Genomic DNA, 5,489 nt, shown 5'->3' with positions numbered 1-5,489 from the left:
ACAAATGTTTCCTTTTAACCTTGAGGAAGCAGGGCGTACAAGTACACCCTGCATCCCTGATCCTTTAGGACGCAGGGCGTACCTGTACACCCTGGTCCTGTTTAGCGGGTTTAAACCGTTCTCACCAGCGGAGAACAGGTTAAACCCGTTGGGTCCCAGTTGCTACGGGCAGCCAGGACCCACAGCTAATCAAAGTTAATCGCGGCATCGAAACTGAAAATCCCGGCAGCTCCGCAGAACTGATAGGGACTATCGCGACAAAATCACAATGTACCGATCAGCTTACCGGACGATGAGAGGGCACTTACCTGCTTCTCCGTCTTCCGATTGGCGATCTACTGCTCCATGCCTGCTCAGCAGGCAGGAGCAGCAGAGCGCTGGTAACACTGATCAGTGCTATGCTATGGCATAGCATTGTTCAGTGTGAGCAATCAGAAGATTGCATGTTGTAGCCCCCGATAGGGCTAAAAAAAAATGTAATTTTAAAAAATAAATAAAATTGTAATAAGTTCATTAATCCCTTCCCTATTAAAAGTTTAAATCACCCCTCCTTTTCCCATTTTTTAAATAAAATGTAATAAAAAATAAAAATCATGTGGTATTGCCGCGTGCGTAAATGTCCATGAACTATTAAAATATAAGGTTAGCTAAACCACACTGTCGATGGCGTACACGTAAAAAAAAAAAAAAATACCAAAGTCCAAAATTGTGCATTTTTGGTCACTTCATCTACCATAAAAAGTGATCAAAAAGGCCCATCAAAACAAAAATCATACTGATAACTACAGAAGATGGTGCAAAAAATTAGCCCTCATACCACCCGGTATGCGGAAAAATAAAGTTATAGGGGTCGGAAAATGTGTACTACTGTGTAGTAACGGGAGCCCCCAAAAGTTACAAAATGGCATTTTATTTTTTTTATTTATTTTTTGTTTCGCCGCAGGCTATATTATAAAATAAGTACAATTGGTGACGCAAAAAAAAAAACAAGCCCTTATATGGGTCTGTAGGTGCAAAATTGAAAGTGTTATGATTTTTAAAAGGGAAAGAAGAAAGAACTAAAAATGCAAAAACGAATATTTGCTGAGTCCTTACGGTGAAAATGGGCTGAGTCCCTAAGGGGTTAACCACCCCATAAACACAGATTAAAGGGTTATTCCCATCTTCCACCTTGCTATGCTGTGGCAGGCTTAGTGCAGCTTCCTGGTTTGGCTTGGAGATGAGGGGGCTGTCCTACAGTTTAGGCCAGGGGTGCGCTCACACACATTTCAACTGCCGCACTAGCTCTTATCTTTCTTACAAGGATGGAGGCTCAGATATAATATATAGCGATGTGTTGGGGAGCAGCGAAAGTGAAGTTGCTCCCGACCACTGCTCAAGAAAGCAGACTAATGGTCAGTAGCTTAGACAACTGCTGTCAAGAAGCAAAGGAGACAAAAGCCCATATCTTTGAAAGGATGCAAACAAGCTACAATTATAACTATTTGCTAAAATGTTTGTATTAACCCATTCACAAACGCTTGAATTTTGATTTGTGGCTATCCTCACCTTCTAAAACCCATAAGTTTTTTTTTTCTTTTTTCACTGACAAAGTTGTATTAGGGGTTATTTTTTGTTGGATAAGTTGTACTTTTCATTGGCACACATACGTAGGGCACAATTTTGTGGGGCAATCATTTTTTCAGAGTAAGACTAACATGCTAACTTTCTTCTATGGGTCAGAACGACTGCAATGATAAAGTTGGGTAATTTGTTTTGTTTATGGTTTATTTTTTGAACCATGAGCTGTAGTTTTTACCGTTGCCAGGCTGTAGTTCTGTCTTGATCTCTTAATTTTTTTCTGGGATGTGACCAAAAATTAGAAATTTGGGCATTTTTTTTTTCTTTTGCATTCACCTAGTTAATCATGCAGAATCGGTAACATAATTCAATACTTTTCACAACCTGGCACACGGTGATACTAAATAAACTTATATTTTTATTTTTAGTTTTATTTGAAAAATGGGAAAAGGGGGTGGTTAACATTTTTATTATGGCATTTTTTATTTTATACAATTTCTTTGTCCCCCTAGATGGCTTACATAGTGTCATGGTTGTAAATCTTTGCACCCCTGACATTTTTCTTGAAAATGAAGTATTTCTCACAGAAAAGGATTGCAGTAACACGTTTTGCTATACACATGTTTATTCCCTTTGTGTGTATAGGAACTAAACCAAAAAAGGGAGGAAAAAAAGCTAATTGGAAATAATGTAACACCAAACTCCGAAAATGGAGGAAGGAGGAAAGAAGAGGAAAAAAAAAGAGCAGTGAGAGATGAATAGATAAAGATATTATTACATATACAGTATAATTTTTATTTTTTTGGAAGGGACAGGATAAAAGGAGGGAGAAAATGTAATGTATTCTTGTGATATGTTTTTTTTGTATATGGTGGAATAAGCAATGAAAAACAAACATTAACTTAATGTTTAGTTGCACACCCTTTGGAAAAAATAACTGAAATCAGTCACTTCCTATAACCATCAATAAGCTTCTTACACCTCCCAGCCGGAATGTTGGACCACTCTTCCTTTGCAAACTGCTCCAGGTCTCTCTTATTGGAAAGGCCTTTTCCCAACAGCAATTTTAAGTTCTCTCCACAGGTGTTCAATGGGATTTAGATCTGGACTCATTGCTGACACTTCAGAACTCTCCAGCGCTTTGTTGCCATCCATTTCTGGGTGCTTTTTGAAGTATGTTTGGCGTCATTGTCCTGCTGGAAGACCCAAGATCTCTGACACAAACCCAGCTTTCTGACACTGGGCTGTGCGACCCAAAATCGGTTGGTAATTCTCAGATTTCATGATGCCTTGCACATATTAAAAGGCACCAAACATCATTGAACCTCCACCATATTTCACTGTAGGTACTGTGTTCTTTTCTTTGTAGACCTCATTCCGTTTTCGGTAAACAGTAAAATGATGTGCTTTACCAAAAAGCTCTATCTTTGTCTCATCTGTCCACAAGACGTTTTCCCAGAAGGATTTTGGCTTAAGTTCATTTTGGCAAAATTTAGTCTCTTTTTTTTTTTTTTTATGTCTGTCTCAGCAGTGGGGTCCTCCTGGGTCTCCTGCCATAGCATTTAATTTAAATGTTGACGGATAGTTCGCACTGACACTGATGCTCCCTGAGCCTGCAGGATAGCTTGAATATCTTTGGAAGTTGTTTGGGGCTGCTTATACACCCCATACGGACTATCCTGCTTTGAAACCTTTCATTAATTTTTCTCTTCCATCCATGCCCAGGGAGATTAGCTACAGTGCCATGGGTTGCAAACGTCTTAATAATGTTGTGCACTGTGGACAAAGATGGACTTGTAACTTTGCGATTGTTGATATTTTTCCACAATTTTGTTTCTCAAGTCCTCAGACAGTTCTCTTATCTTTCTGTTGTCCATGCTTAGTGTGCGCACACACACACAGACACACAACGCAAAGACTAAGTAAACTTCTCTCCTTTTTATCTGCTTTCAGGTGTGATTTTTATATTGCCCACACCTGTTACTTGCCCCAGGTGAGTTTAAAGGAGCATCTGCTTGAAACTCTTATTTTTCCTCAATTTTGAAAGGGTGCCAATAATTTTGTCCAGCCCATTTTTGGAGTTTGGTGTGACATTATGTCCAATTTGATTTTTTTCCCCTCCTTTTTTGGTTTAGTTCCACTACACACAAAGGAAATAAACATGTGTATAGCAAAACACGTGTTACCGCAATCCTTTTCTGTGAGAAATTTTTCATTTTCTAGAAAAATTTCAGAGGTGCCAACAATTACGGCCATAACTGTAGATCAATGTAACGCTATTGCATTACATTGATTTATACTATCAGCGCTCTATTGCTAAAGCCCGCACCATATTTTCCTCACCTGAACCTTGAACCAGTAGGTCAATGGTCAGGAAGGGTTTATGTCCTCCAGTTGTGTGTGGTATTACTGGCTCTAATCATTTTACCAAAAATTAACTTCATAAATGGAGCTGATTCTTGATGTAAAATTACATGTATTTTTTTAATCCTACCACAAAGGTGGTTCAGTGTTTTTCAGTGCGGGACAGTGGAATCACTACAGCAAGAGCAGAGTTTTTGCACATGACGTAAATATGTAGATCAGCAGTCGGGAAAACCTTCCTCGTGCGTGCGTGCGTGTCTTGAGCAGAGAGGCAAGGATAACATCTAATTGTCACAGCATACAGTACAGAACTAGGAGTGGGAGGAGACTCATAATATAGAGATTATACACATTTTTGCTGCACTACATCCAATTCCTGCTGACAGCTGCCAAAGGAATCAAAAACAAAAGATACATACATTAGGAAATTGTTTCTACATTTATTTTATACCAAAAATTATATGCAACAAGAAAAAAAAATTCTTACATATTTACAAGATGCTCTTTTTGTTAACACGCAATGGAACAGAGCCCTGAACTTGTCTGACAGAGCTGCTAGGAGCAGGTTTGAAGACAATCTCATGTCAAATATCCATTTAAATGCAGTAGTTCATACATTCTACAGATAAATTACCATATACAGACATACCTGGCCATTTACAGTTTTAGATTGAGCACATGTAGGCCAACACTGCCCTGGTGTATTTTTATGGAGGAAATGTTAATGTTTTTGACTTTTCTGTACGGACACCTACCTAATGTTATCTAGTACCAGCTGGAGGATACATCTATCAATGAATGGTAGAGATGCCAAAAGAAGAGCTTACAGTAATTTGTTATGAAATCCCATCTCTGGGAGCAGCTTTGAATAATAGAAAGGTAAAAACATTAGTGCAACACAAACAGATCATTTCTTTCTCTCTTTTTATTGCCAGCAGTCATCTGTGGTAAAAGTTATATAGAGGCAGATGTTGGCAGAACATTAAAATGTGCATTTTGCACTGGCCCAGGGCTATGGCTATGTTTAGTGTGTGCCTAGAGCTCGCCTAATGCATATGCCAAAACAGGTTCACATAATGTGAGGAGAGCATGGGAATTTATCGTTTCTAGATCATGTTTACAACTCAACAGTAGTGCTGTGCCACAGGATACACACCAGCTCACGTCCCCCTCCACTCCTTGAGTTATTGACATGCATTGACCAGTGCTGGAATAGGAGCCCTGTGCATCTATTAGTCAAGGCGAACGGAGGCGGGCATCCTGTGGCTCAGCTTTCTTTTTTTATACCAACTCTAAGCATCTAGTGTTGATAGATCCTTTCCACTTATAAGGGTGTGCTCACACGTAGTAAATCAAGAGTAATTCACACCGAAAAATTTATGGGCGGAAAAAAGAATTTTATTTTCGCATGGAATTGCGCGCAGAAATGGGGGCGAAAGAAGTGAAGGGGTTTTTCAGCCATTTCCACGTAAATTGCGCACAAAAACGATGTCGGGCAGAATTTTTTTTACCATTGACTTCTATGGATTTCTGCTAGCAGATTCCGCTTGAAGAATGAACATTCT

Source organism: Hyla sarda, chromosome 2 (assembly GCF_029499605.1).
Source record: "Hyla sarda isolate aHylSar1 chromosome 2, aHylSar1.hap1, whole genome shotgun sequence".
Classification (NCBI taxonomy): Eukaryota; Metazoa; Chordata; class Amphibia; order Anura; family Hylidae; genus Hyla; species Hyla sarda.
Note: the sequence above shows the minus strand (reverse complement) of the source record.